The sequence below is a fragment of the Eptesicus fuscus genome, chromosome 16, assembly GCF_027574615.1.
Source record: "Eptesicus fuscus isolate TK198812 chromosome 16, DD_ASM_mEF_20220401, whole genome shotgun sequence".
Taxonomy (NCBI): Eukaryota; Metazoa; Chordata; class Mammalia; order Chiroptera; family Vespertilionidae; genus Eptesicus; species Eptesicus fuscus.
Window position 1 is genome coordinate 14804854 of NC_072488.1, and position 14148 is coordinate 14819001.

Genomic DNA, 14148 nt, shown 5'->3' on the forward strand with positions numbered 1-14148 from the left:
CATCTGGCCCTTGGTGCACCTAATAAGGATAGAGTGTGGAAAGGAAACAAAAGACATAAGAACCATGTCCCTGCTCACAGGTGCTATGAATATGTAGCATTCTCCTAGGGATGGCTGATTTCTAGAGAATTCTGGTATCTTGCCACACACCACTAAGTTGTCTGAGGTGAAATTGGAACAGAAAACTAGACTCCTAGCGCAATGGCTCTGTCTGCATGATAAAAAGCATCGGATAGAAAACGTGATCAATTCCACCTTCTTGACAGTTGGAACAAAAGAGCAAGACTAACTATGGGCCCTGCCTGATTTATCTCGGTTACAGATTGCACGTCTTCTGTGTAATAGATGGTGCTCGGTGGGCATGGAATGCTAGAGTTAGAACTAGAAAGCCCAGGAGATGATCAGGTTTGCCACCTCTTACCTGTGTGGCTGTAAGCAGGCCCTTTACCCTCTCTAAACTGGTTTCTTTGCCTGTAAATTGAAGATGACACATACTGTGTCTACTCTCAGGACTCAAAAGAGGTAACAATGTGAAGTGACTTGCAAAAACTTTAAAGCAGGATTGGCAAACTATGGTCCCTGGGCCAAATCTGGCCCACCCCTAGATTTTGTAAATAAAATGTTATTGAACCATAACCATAGTTACCTGTTCATGTACTACCTATGGCTGCTTTTGCAATACACAGCAGCAGAGTTGGATAGATGCATCAGAGGTCATTGCCCATAAGCCTAAATATTTACTGGCTGGCCCTTTGCAGACAAGTTTGCTAAAAGCACTCTCTAACTCAGGTAGATGGCTGTCGCATGGTGCTAGGCAGAGGGGTAAGCTCCAAGTAGGAATGCACAAAATAAAATGTGGTTAACTGCAGCCATCATTAAGAACTTATTTTATTGCAACAGAATTTTATCTCTAATTGATTCATTGATTTTTTTTTTTTTACAGATGCTTCACATTCGCATGTTACTTTCGTGTCACAAATAGTCTTGAAGGCGTGAGCTGCTTTTTCTCTCTACAATCTCCTATTCATGTTTTAGATGTGATGACAGCAGACCTTCCTGGGCAGAATTTCAGTGGTTTCGTGGCTGCCGATTATGAATAGGAATTCCCCCCACCCATCTCTAAGTACAGACCATGACCGGTTCATAAAAGAGGAAATGATTTTGCCAAATTAATGGTTTAAAAGGACCTCGAACATTTTTACTACTTAAATATTTGTCTACATTTGATTTCATTTTTAACAGAAGACCCAAAGCACTGATCCTCATTTGTTAGAACAGACATTTGCCTTTCAGGAAACAATGAAGAATGTGGCCCGACTATGAGCTATCAAAGGCAAGACTATTTTTCGTTGATTTTTTTTTTCCCCCCGAATTCTCAGAGCCCGGCACTGTATCATGAATTAAACAGAAGCTTGATAAATGTTTGCTGACTGGCTGACTAAACAAATAAATAGATGGGTGTTTCGTCATTTGTGAAATGTGAAGAATGATAAAGCCTGCCTGCCTGCCCCTCCTGACACGAAGCTGAAATGAGATAAAAGATGTCCACCATTTGGCACCTCTCTATTGTTCTGATTATGTCCCTGAGCACTGATTTAGGTTGAGGCTTGTGTTCAGAGGCCTCCTTAACATCCCGCCCCCCTTCTGATCCAGACTTGTTTTGGGGCTCCTTTCTGGGAGAGGAAGTTCTGTGGGGTCCAAGGCAAAGAGCCTGGTTGAAAAAAGTAAAATCAAGGTCAGCCTTCAGGGAGGGAGTCTCCAAAGAGAACATGCTCCTTGGGAGAGGACTAGGAAGGTAAGAGGCAGGAAGCCCCTTGCCTTGGCGGGTGATGCTGGGGGGTCCTCCGGGCTGACTGAATGCATATTTGGATATAAAACCTTGGCTGAGGGAGCTCCCTACCCACTCTCAATTGCCCTGTCTTCCATCTGACTCCATGAGACACTGCGCAGCCACAAATCTCTATAGAAGCGCATACACCTTGACACTCCCAGAGCCTGTGTGCGCCTCGAGTTGCCACGTAGAGAAGACAGTTTGCCTTGAGCTTAGGAACATTCACTTGGCCTTGTGTGGAAGCCAGACCTGGCGTCACTCCTTGCAGGTAAACCTCAGATCAGGCTAGAAGGAACTTGGTGGTCACTGTATTCAGTGCCCCTCTGTACAGGGAAGACCTCTGCGCAGGCCCAGTGAGCTCCTGGCTAGCTCAGTAAGACCAAGGTGAGCCCTGGGCATCTCTTTGGCATATCCTCTTCTTTTCTTACCTACCGGCTCCTCTAGCAGCACCTCGATGGGGTCACTCTGTTCCCCTCAAGCCTGCTTCTGTCTACAGTCGTCCCCACCCAGGAGACACCAGCACCCTAGAAAACAAGGGCCCCTACCTTTATTTCTCTATCACCTTCCACACTTTTAAAGGACCAACCTTTTGATTTTTCTCCTTTCTAAACATTTCAAAACACATTTGGATAGGAAAGAGTTTTAAAACAGATGTAAATTCATTCCTCTTGTTTTTCAGGAGTATTTGCATCTTAAAGGGTCGGACATTGAGCTGCCTTACTAGTCAGACTGAGGGAGCTTTCCTCCTGTTCCTAATTTACCATCTGAGTGGCCCTGTCACATCACTCCCCTCAGATCCCACAGCTCATGGCCTCAAACCCAAATGGTCAGGGTCTCAGTGTTCTGGCCCCTTTCTGTATAAACGACCTACAGCTCTAACCCGAGGTCCCTTTTACCTGCACACAAACAAGACATTTCTTGCTCCCACTGGTTTGAATTGCATCCATCCTTCAGAGCTCAGTTCAAGTTTCCCCTCCTCCCCAGAGCCTTCTCTGGCCCTCCAGCCCACTTTCTCTTCTCCTCACAGCCAAGGTATCTCACTGATATACAGATGTTTGCATCTCAAAAAAGGTATTCTAAGGGCCTCTGAGCTTGTGTGACTGTCAGAAAGACAGAACCAAGCGGCCAGGAAAGAGCAATCCCGAATCAGTTATGACTTAGCACTTGCCCTTTGTTCAAGTGCGTGAACTAGGGAGAAAGTGCAAGGTAACAGTGCACCCTCCACTGACCCCCCTCCTACTCCCAAAGCTCAGTCCAGGACTTGAGGAATGGATGGCCTTGCATCTTAGGCTATGATTTATGCTACTCCAGAATATCAACCTATGCAGTTAGAAACCCAGGCAAGGCTTTTCAAAAGGTAAGTCAATCAAAAACATCGTTTAGGAAAAACTATTTGGTAGTAAATACTAAAGCTAAGCATATATGTCTAGATCTAGATCTAGATATACATCTGATATATATATCCCATGACACAATAATTCCATTACTGGGTATTACCCAATAGAAATGCTTAAATTTATGCACCAAAAGACATGTACAAGAATATTTATAATAGCATTATTCAAAGTAGCCCCAAACTGAAAACTACCCACAGTCCATGAACATGGATTATATATTGGGGTACAGTCACACAATAGAATACTCTACAGCATCAAGAATGAACAAACAAGAACTTCATGCTACAATATGGATGGAATTCACAAACATAGTACTGAGTGAAAAAGTCTAGACACAGAAACTCTATGATTCTCTTTACATAATTTTTAAAGAAAAGCAAAACCATGTGTTAGAAATCAGCCTAGGATGACCCTTGGGGTGGAGAGATTTATCACAAAACCAATTATACCACTAACAGTTAAATCAATTCTATTATTCTCTATTGATTGTTTTGATGGTCAGGAGAGGGGTTTAGAAGGGAACTGGTAGATCCAGTTCATTTGAACAAGGCTTTGTTGAGTGCTCCCCAAGGGCCAGGTGCTGCCCTAGAGGGGAGGGGTACATGATGAACTAGAATTTCTGCCTTCAAGAGTCACAGGCCAACAGCTGGACTCTCACTCTAGAGAGAGCCCTCTTCTCTTCACGGCCAAGTGCACACTCTGTTGAATGGCCGGTTCTCAACCCATCCAAGAATCATTTCTAGACTTTTCTAGAGTAGACTAGAAAGTCAAAGATACTCTCACCCTGTTGATTCTGGGAGATCTCCCCAGACCCCAAAACCTAGGTCCACCCACTAGCTCAACTAAGAATACAGTTCCAGCCCGAGCTCCGTATCTGACTATATTTGACTTTTCTGGAACAGAAATGTTAAACACATATCTAGCCTGAATCCCACCTTAACAAGCAATGCCTCCCTCTGTCTACAGGAGAGGACTTGTTCTAAGCTGAGCAGACTGCTTCCTCCAGAGTCATCCGGAGCTTCAATTAGTGGTTTCAGTTGCCCAGAGGCCAGCAAACTGCTCAAACCAGGGTGATTTCTAGCTTTCTCATCTAAGCAAGGGCCCCTTCAGCCCCCAGCCCCACAATGATAAGTATTATGTGAGGGACCATTTCGCTCTCAACTTCTCATCATTGTCATCTTCACATCTGATTTCACAGAGGAAGTCAAACCAGCCTCACTGCCCATTAACACTCAAAGAGCAACCTTTCTCCTGGAATATTAGGATCCTACAAGGCTCAGGCCACCTCCAGACCCCTTCCAAAATTGAGGAGGCTCAGAAGACTCCTGGCAGGGTCTGAGCTCTAGGAAATGACAATACCTGGCATTATCAGTAACGCCACCAAATGACCATTTAATAGAAACCAGAGTTGACGGGACCTCAGGGATCACTTAGGCCAGTGGTCAACAAACTCATTCATCAACAGAGGCAAATATCAACAGTACAACGATTGAAATTTGAGAGCCAAATTTTTAAACTTAAACTTCTTCTAATGCCACTTCTTCAAAATAGACTCGCCCAGGCCGTGGTATTTTGTGAAAGAGCCACACTCAAGGGGCCAAAGAGTCGCATGTGGCTCGTGAGCCGCAGTTTGCCAACTACAGACTTAGGCCACCACCACCACCAATCTCCCTTATGTACTGAGAAGACTGAGCCCAAAGGCCTGAAGTCTATCCCTTCGGATCACACTGATAAGCAATAGCGAAGCCGAGAACAAAAGTCACATCTCCAGACTCCAGGGCTTTTTTCAAAAATACTGTGACCTGCAAAGTTCAAACCAGGGCCAGTGACTACTTTTCTCTCACCTCCTGAACCCAGATTCTGCAGAGACCCCTGGGGGCTCTGGGCTGCATTGGACACACCCTCAGAGCTAAAGAAATTTACCTGCACAGGTGATCTTGCTTCTTTAAGCAACTGGACAGGCTCTAGTCCCAATGCAGTCAAAAGCACACTGCCACAGACCACCCTTATATATATGGTCCTTCTATGCACAAGGGCTTAGCCAAGAGTCTGAGTTCCAGCCTCCAGAGCTTTGGTTCCTTCCCACTGTGTGTTCTCTGGAAGGGAGGGGAGCCCTGGGGCTTTGTGATGGCATCATACAAATCTAATGATTTCCTTAGAATAATAGCCAAACAGAGCTTGTGCCAGTAATGCCTTAACAAAAATAGAGTTAGTCACCTTCAACTTTCTGTTATGACATTCTATGACTCCGTTTGGGACCTGCCTTGAGCAAACATTTGAAAGTCAAGTTTGTCTCTGGCTTCTTGACCCACTTCGGGGATGAGTGTCCCACTTCCTGGTACATACCTTTCAGAGTCCAAGTGCCCTACTGAAGCCTGCCCTCCCCACAAACCTAGGTCACTCACTAAATATCTCCTTTCTTTCCCTCCAATCACAATTCTCATTCATCGGGGCACTGAAAAGCAATTTGAACTAGTTCTCAAGAATGTGTGAGTTGCTCACAAATCCCTAACCTTAGCATAGGCATTCGCACCTTTTAAAATAAGACTCACCCAAATGAATCCCCGATTATTGAAATTTCAGGCAGTGAAACAATAAGTGAAAAAGTCCAGTTGAGAAATATGTTAGGTGCCAAGTATATTAAGTAGTAACTGCTCACAAGTGTCCATTTACGCTCACAAGCGTCCTCTGTGTTATTTCATTAGACTCACAATAAAAATCAACTAAAACTGTTATGTGTCCAACCCAACTGTAAATGGGGGAAGCTACTGAAATACTGTGGGTAAGCTCCGAATACTCATGCATTGATTCCATGTTTTGCAGATATAAGACTAAACAAGAAAATCATGAGATATTACAGCTCTGGCAAGGGTTACCTCTGGCCACTCTATAGGTAGGGACGTGCAGTCCTGGTGGCTATGGCAGCACCAAAGCTTCATAAAATCCATTGGCAGGTTCTACTCTTCTCTGATGTTTTGTCCCCACTTGATTTTTGTTCAGTTGACTGTATGTTTTCAAAACTAGGATCCAACAAGGTAAAGAGAAGGGATTTGATTTGTGAATGGGAGAAAGGATAACACCAAGTTCAGCTGAATGAAAGAAAAAAATGGTTGTTCCATATATAACTTTCAAGCATTAAAAATTGATCCTCAAACCAAGATAATAAAAAGAGGCTTTGTGGGCTAGCTCATAATAAAAGTCGCTTCCAAGGTTCCAAAGTAAATTCTAAGACCTAAGTTATTAATTCCTTCACATTCAAAATATTTTCAGAGTATCCTGAGAAAAATAATCTTTAAGAAATTCACTACGGCCCTAGCTGGTTTGGCTCAGCGGATAGAGCGTCAGCCTGCGGACTGAAGGTCTCAGGTTCGATCCCTGTCAAGGGCGCATGCCTGGGTTGTGGGTTCAATCCCCAGAAGAGGGCATGCAGGAGGCAGCTAATCAATGATTCTCACTCATCATTGATGCTTCTCTCTCTCTCTCTCTCTCTCTCTCTCTCTCTCTCTCTCTCTCTCTCTTTCTCCCCCTCCCTCCCTCTCCCTTCCACTCTGAAATCAATAAAAATATATTTTAAAAAATAAAGAAATTCACTATGAAGTTTGGAACTATAAACAGAGAAGCTATTTTTTTTCACAGGAGGATGTTTTCCTCTTATCAGAATTAGAATTCAAGGACATTTATTTCTAATCTGTAACCCAAGTGAACTCATATTGACACAGTATGTTATATCTGAGAAGGGCTCAGAGATTCACTGAAAGCCACACCATCGCAAACGCAGGGCAGGCCTCAGGACACGGTGGTCTGGGTGAATGTGAAAAATGCAGAAATACACCAGATCAAGCTTCAGGCAGGCCTGCAGGCAGCATCAGAGAGGGTCCAAAACCACATATCTGGATTCCTGGAAAAGTGGCAGAGGTAGGGCTGACCTCAGCCTCATAGGAACGGGAGTCCTAGACAAAGAGCCCATAGTGGTGTTAGGATGCAAGGGAAGAGCTTGGTCATAGAAAACCAAACAAGTAAAGAGCAAACTTATTGAAACAGACTTCAAGGGCTCATTAACTACTTAAATTGGGTCCTGGGTATTTCCCCAGACTTGCCCACTAAATCTTGGTTGGAGAGAGTTGAATGGAAGCAGAGCAGGGTCTTCCTCCATCATCCTCCCTCCTGAATATTGTCTTCTCTGGTCTCTTGGCCAGGGGAGCAGGTTTGTACAGCACTTGGAGTCTTGCTGGGGCAATCCCTGGGACACATCACAGGTGCATAACATGTCAGTTAGGGGAGTGGTACATTTTGGTATTTCTCTAGCAGGTTCATGAAATGTCCATTAATCTGGCACTCTCACCACCCCCTTTTTTAACCTCTTTTCTCCCATGATCATTGGCAAGTATCTGTTCACCGCATATATGAAAAGATTAATAACAGTTTAATTGTCAAGTGTCATTGATTCAATTACAAAATATGGAACTGGAAGCATAGAACTTCATTTATTAACAATAAGCCACAGGATTGGGGTGGGGAAGATCCTTCTGGCATGATGAGCCCTCTGGGTATGCCCAGAAATCACATAATTATGAAGTTATGGACTATTCCCTCACACAAAGACTGACCAAAGTGAAAAAAAAAAGAAAAAAAAAAAAGGTCTACAGTATGGGGTTTTTTTTGTTTCTTTTTTAGTTCCTAGTCTGGTTTCTGACAGATAAACATGGTGTCTAGACGTTATTTCTTTCAGAGTCTCATAGTGTACATCTCTTGTTTTTAGCCTCTATCCTTAATTGTGTTCTTGGCATTATTAAACTTGTTCAAATCAATATGCAATTCCAAAATGTATTTGTCACCATTCCTCTTCCTGACCCTTCCTTTGTCCCTGACATCATTTCCCCCTGAGTGTCTTCCAGTTCTACCTCTATTTATCTGTCTGGCTTTTTGGTTTGTTTGTTTACCTTGTGACCTGACCTGCCTTTCTTGGCAGGAAGTTTGCCGTTAGGATACTCATGTCAGGGAAAAGTGACTGCTGGGAAGAGCAGCGTGGTTTTCATGTTTCCTTCCAAGAGGTGATGGCAAGATTTCTGTTAGGAAAGAAATCCCAACAAAAAAGGAAAGAAAGAAAGAAAGAAAGAAATGAAAAAAGTTCTGGTGGTAAATAAACCATAACTAATCCCAGGGGAACAAAAATAAGAAAGCCATGGTGCCTGATACCTCAAAGATCAAGCAAGGATCTGAATAGCGTCCTAAGTCAGCAGCATCCCAGCTAGGATGCTGACTCCAGTAGTATCTCCCGCTCCTGAGTTGACTCATGCAAAACCATCTAATGTGATGTCTCTGTCAGGGTCGCCATCAAAGGAATCCCTCACATTAACAATCACATCTATCAGCCATCCTCACCTCGCAATCTCCTCACATAAGGCACTTCTCTATCCAAATAACAACAGGCTTTCATGGAGAAGTTGTGTGGGCTAAAGCTTTCAACAGGAACATGACCGATTCATGCTGAAACATGTTTTCCTGCTACAGTTCCGTGGAAGAGGCCGTGTGTGCCTTTCAAAACATAAGCGATTGAATATCCCTTTTACTGAAAGCATAAGTTCTGACAAGCTTTTGGGTCTAGGCTCTCGGGAATGAAATAGCAGCTCTAAAAGCATTAGTCACCGAGAGGACCTCGTATCTGGCTTCCCACGTGCACGGTGGGTTTTGCCTTGATCGGCCCTTTCTGGAATTGGTTGCATTTGTGTTCTAGAAAGAGCTTACCTTTGGAGCCAGATAAACCTGGGGTTTGAACCCAACCTCACCACGTATTTGTTGGAGAGCCTTGAGTCATTAATGTACCTCGAAGGCCCTCGTTTTTTAATATCTACAATATAGGAATCATAGCTACTTCGCAAGATTAGTGGAAGAGTTCAACTATCTACATTGTAATGAATACAAAACATTTAGTCCAGTGGATGGTACATAATGAGCACTCAAAACTCATTTTGTTAAAAGAATAATAATGATTATTTTATAATGATAGCCCGGAGACAGGAATGTTTAAGATTATGGACCGGAGGATGGTAATTGAAATCTTGCACATGGATAATGTCACAGTAGATATAGGGTGCGTGAGTAATAGATGGATTGCTTTTGGCTCATTCCATATCCGTAGTTTTTGCCCTCCCGTGTGACAGCCCTTCGAATATAACTTTGAAGATTTTAGTTCCTTTAATTACTCACAACGCAACATAGTAACTGTTGTCCTCTGCCACATCAAGCCATATCTGGGGTATATGAATCAGTACAAGACCTTACACTTCTTAAAAATGGTGGTCCATCCCCCGCTCTGCCTCATTTTTGCTACTAAGCTTCGGTTTCTCTATCTGGGAGAATAATGGCACTTTGCACTGTCGCTGTGAAAATGAAATGAGTAATCTATGTGAGAACACCCAGCGTAATGCCTCTCATATAACAAGCTCTCAGCCAGCATTGATAGTCGTCATTTCCTATGCTGTCCTCATGCAGCTGGCACCTCATAATTATTTTGGGCAACTACATCTCAGTGTTGACTCACATTGAGTTTGCTGTATATTAAATCTCATGTCTCTTTAACATGTGAATTCTGTCCCATCCTGTAAAGGAAGCAATTTTCAACTGCTGAGCCACAAGAATTTTTAAAACATGTACTACCTGACTATTTAGTCAGGGACACTGGCGTCTTTTCCCTTAGATTGTCAAATTTAAAAAAATGACAGCCGTCAACACAACAATTTGTCCTGTGTGAATGTCCTGTCTTGAATCATAAATATGTCATGTAATAGACTTGGGTCTTATTGGTCACATCACATAATAAGGTTGCATCTGATTGGTTAATTCTTGGCACCAGAAATCCTCATATACAAGTATAGGCACCTGATTTTTTAAGAACATGATCTCACTCATGTGTGGAATACATATCTATCAATAATTACTTTAAATGCAAATGGATTAAATGCTCCAACCAAAAGACATATGGAGGTTGAATGGATAACAAAACGAGACCCATACATATGCTGTCTACAAGAGACTCGCTTCAGATTGAAAGACACACACAGGAATGAAAAAAGATATTTCATGAAAATGGAAATGGGAAAAAAAAAATCTGAGTAGCAATACTTAGAGCAGACAAAGTAGACTTTAAAACAAAGGCTATAACAAGAGACAACAAAGGACCCAGCAATTCCACTTCTGTGTATTTATCTGAAGAAACTCAAAACACTAAATCAAAAAGACATATACATCCATATGTTTATTGCAGCATTACTTACAATAGCCAAGATATAAAGCAGTGTTCATAAGTGGATAAAGAAGTGGTGCATATATACAATGGAATATGATCCAGCCATCAAAATTAAAAAAAAAAAAGTGAAATCTTGTCATCTGCAACTACATGAATGAATCTATAAGGTTTTGTGTTTAGTGAAATAAGACAGAGAATACCATTTGATTTCATTTATATGTGAAATCTAAAAATCAAAATAAACAATCAAGCAGACACAGAGAGCATTTTGACAGTTGCCAGATGGGAGGGGCTTGGGAGAATGAGTGAAAAAGATGAAGGAATTAAGAAGTACAAATTGGTAGTTACAGAATAGTCATGGGGATGTAAAGTACAACATAGGGAATATAGTCAACAAGATTGTAATAATTATATATGGTGTCAGATGGGTACTAGATTTATCATGGTGATTACAGTAAGTGATATACATGTCTAATCACTGGGTTGTACACCTAAAACTAATATAATATTGTATGTCAACTGTTATTGAAAAATAAAAAATATTATTTAAAAAATATCTAATTCTTATTGCTAGTATACAGAAATGCTGCATTATTACTTGGCTCCTTTTTTTAAAAGATATATTTCCAACTCTACAGGATCGAGAGCTTGATGTGTCACTGGGCACTCAATAAATTAGCTATTCAGGGCTGATGTTCATTGGTGTACAATATCATGGCTGTACTGGTTACTAAAATATTGAAACATTTCTACAGTGGAACCCCCTTTCTTTCCCTCTGGTACCTTGGCCATCCTGGACTTTCCCTCCAGACTAACCCACACCTCCCCAGTTCCAGTCACTAGTAATGAGGTTTAATATATTTTCTTATGTTTATAGGACATCCATGTTGCATCTTTTATACAAGTATTGTTTTTGTCTTTGCCAAATTTTTTTTGTTGGAATGTTTTTTTCTTATGAATGTATAGGCATTTATTATATACTAGAGGCCTGGTGCACGAAATTAGTGCACAGGGGTGTGTGTCCTTCAGCCCAGCCTGCACACTCTCCAATCTGGGACATCCCTCTCACAATCCAGGACTGCTGGCTCCCAACCGCTCGCCTGCCTGCCTTCCTGATTGCCCCTAACCGCTTCTGCCTGCCAACCTGATCACCCCCTAACCACTCCCCTGCCAGCCTGATTGATGCCTAACTGCTCCCCTGCCACCTGATTGCCCCTAACTGCCCTCCTCTGCAGGACTGGTCACCCCTAACTGCCCTCCCCTGAAGGCCTGGTCACCCCTAACTGCCCTCCCTTGTAGGCCTGGTCACCCCTAACTGCTCTCCCCTGCAGGCCTGGTCCCCCCCAACTGCTCTCCCCTGCAGGCCTGGTCCCCCCCAACTGCCCTCCCCTGCTGGCCATCTTGTGGCGGCCATCTTGTGTCTACATTGGGGCAGCCATCTTTGACCACATGGGGGCAGCCATCTTGTGTGTTGGAGTGATGGTCAATTTGCATATTACTCTATTATTAGATAGGATTTTAGAAGCTCTTTTGTTGGTTTTATGCATTGCAATATGTTTTCACTGTCTTTTGTACTTCTATACCCAACTCAGCCGGGGCCTTAAGCCCTGTTCCACTGGAAAGGTAGGTGTCTATTGTGCTTGTTCTATTCCCATCCATGTGAGTTATTAAATATTTTTAATATTATCTCTTATGCTTGTATACCAATGCTAACATAAACACCAAGGGTAAGTTATTAACCCAAGTGGTGTGTTTTTTTTAATATTTTTATTGATTTCCTAGAGGAAGGGAGAAAGAGATAGAAATATCAATGATGAGAGAGAATCATTGATTGGCTGCCTCCTGCATGCCCCCTACTGGGGACCGAGCATGCAATCTGAGCGTGTGCTCTTGACTGGAATCGAACTCAGGACCCTTCAGTCCACAGGCCGATGCTCCATCCACTGAGCCAAACCAGCTAGGGCTCCAAGTGGTTTCTTACCCAGAGGTGCAGAGAGCTCAGAAGGAGATGATCAGCTCTGGGGTTCCAGGAGGAAGCAGGAGATCTGAACTGTAACTAAGGAGATTCTAGCTAGCACCCATCTCTGATAATTCCTGCCCAAATCCCTGTAGCTTCACCAAGTCTACTCCTCCACTTGGAGTTCCCACAGGCACCTCAACCACACATGTTTCAGGCTGAACACATCATCTTTCAATGCTAAATCTGCTCTCCTCCTGACTCCCCTAATTGGTGGAAGAGTGTCTGCAACTATCTTCTCCCTCACAGTAGAAAATTCAGAATCATCTGAGACTCCGACTTATCCTCATTTCCTCTCTATTATTGCTCACCACGATCTGTCATTTCTATGCCATAAAAATCTCTTGAATATGACCTCTTCCCCAATCCCGATTACTGCTGTCTCCTAAATTTTTGAATAGTTTTCTAGCCTGTCTCTTGGCCTCCAGCCTCGTTTGCTCCTCCAGTCCCTCCCCCACACTGCTACCAGCATTAGCAGTCCCACCTGGCCCATTAGCCTACTGTTTCTTCATCTATGGAAGGGAGTGTGTGGGAGCCATCTGCCTTGGCATGGAGGAGGGTGAGAATGGAGCTAATATAAAGCAGAAAGACTTCGAGTTGGTTTTATTATTGCATTGAAGCTCTCTATAGACAAGTGTTCCTTTTGCCTACACTGGCCTACAACTGTTCCCACCCCCATTCTTGTTGGTATGCTGCTGTAGATAATAGGATCTGTCCCACAGAGCTGCCCTGAAGGTCAACGCAACAGTGCTTACTGAGAACTTAGCCCAGGCCCTTGCACGGGGTGAGCACTTAGTTAATGCAAACGATGATTAGTAAAAACATTACTCCTGGTTCCTTATCCCCTATATGATTCCTGTTTGGGCAGGCAAAGCCTTTCTGGCCTCGGATACTCCCTTCCACCCTCCCTGCACCCTATTCTCTAGCAAAACTGTTTATTCTGCCTTCACCAAACCAAGTTCTTCCGTGTTTCCATGCCTTCGCAGACGCCCTTTACTCTGCCTGGATGTCTTCCCTCTTCTCTGCAGATTCATCATTTAAGATCCAGGTCACAGTCATGCTTTCTGTGAAGCCTTCCTCAAATTATCCAGACAAAAGGAATCCCTGCTCCCTCCCCTGAGCCCATGGCTCCCCGCTCATTTCTCCTCTGTGAAGGGAGCGTCTGTATGTGCTCATCAGCCTCGTATCCAGTCACCAACACTGGTGAGCCCATATTACCGGCTCAGCATTGACAGGGATTTCGCTTTGTTTGTTTTATTAGAAGGAATGAACGTGAACGGTTTTGACTTCATCCTAGACCTAGCAAAAAGTTTGGGTAGCTACAGTTTGGGTCATTTTGTAGAACCTGGTATTGGACTCTTCTTTCCATGCCCCAAGAAAACTATTCCCGTCTAGGGTACCTGTCATCTTAAGGAATGGAACTCAGTACCCGAGGAAAGCCCTTTTGCTAGTAAAAGCAGGGAGGGTGCTGAGCAGGTCAGCTCTGTCTTCGCAGCTGCCCCTGAGAGGGCGCTGTTCCCAAAGTAACCTTCCCAGGCCTGGACTGAAATACCGGCGCCTTCCCCCAGGATTCAGCATCCCCGGCTTCCCAGGCAGCAGCCGCGGGTCCCCAGCGGAGCATCTGCCCACAAACATGGCTGCGCCCTGCTCAGCTTCC